Source organism: Rhinolophus ferrumequinum, assembly GCF_004115265.2.
Source record: "Rhinolophus ferrumequinum isolate MPI-CBG mRhiFer1 chromosome 15 unlocalized genomic scaffold, mRhiFer1_v1.p scaffold_54_arrow_ctg1_1, whole genome shotgun sequence".
NCBI lineage: Eukaryota > Metazoa > Chordata > Mammalia > Chiroptera > Rhinolophidae > Rhinolophus > Rhinolophus ferrumequinum.
Window position 1 is genome coordinate 1,980,573 of NW_022680357.1, and position 977 is coordinate 1,981,549.

Consider the following 977-nt stretch of genomic DNA (forward strand, 5'->3'; position numbering starts at 1 on the left):
GATTACAGTTACCAAGTGAGGCTGGTTGGCAGGCAAGAGAGGTGGACGGTGGGTTGCAGATCGCATGGTTCCTGCTTCCTGTGTCTCCAACCCAGCCGCCAGCCAGAATATAGTGGTCTGACTCCCCTATCTCTGGCTCTGTGGGTGTTCCTTTTTGGCCTCACCATGTCCTGCGTTCTTATGTGGGGAGTGGGACCAGAGACCCCACATGACACCCTGCTTGACATCATCCATCCTCCCACCAATGGATTCCCTCCTACGAATCCATCCTCCCAGGTACACGAGCTATCGTCTTCGTCTTGCACCCATAGTCATGAGCTGAGCCCTTTCAAAGATGGAGCCGGTCAAGAGCCACGTCTGGCCCAGGCCAGAGCCACCCCCTCCCCCCCGTGCAACCCTGGGCCTGGCACCGGCCAGTCTCCCAGGTGTACCCCTCCCCCTCCACCAGCACAGAGCTGTGTGTGGAGAGCTGAGCTGCTGCCCCTGGGAGCCTGCTGCCCCAGGTGGCACCTGGAAGCTGTTGCCCACAAGAGGGTGTGAAAACCACAACACACCTTGGCCCAAGTGTCTCCAGGGTGATGGAGGGGGGTGAGGGCTGTTCACACATGCGGAAGCTGTGGTTTCGTATTTGTGTTCCCATCTGAGCCTCACACAACCTGATGGAGGTGAAAAGTTCCACTATATGTTGTAGGATACAAGGACTCAGTGACTTTTCTCGATCACCCTGAGTCACAGAAATGCTTTCAGCTGGACCGACTTCTGCCGACTTCTAGCTCAGACGCGTCCAAAAGGAGGAACAAGCACCAGCTGTCTCCTGAGAGCACTGCCCTGCAACCCGGCCTCAGGGGAGCATGACAGACAGGGGGGTTCCAGGCGGGGTGGGGATTCCCCTCCGGCTCTGGGTGCGGGTGTCTGAATCAGTCTCCCCACCGCCTTCACTGGCCCGGTGGTCTTGAAAGGCCACTTCTAAAGGTCAG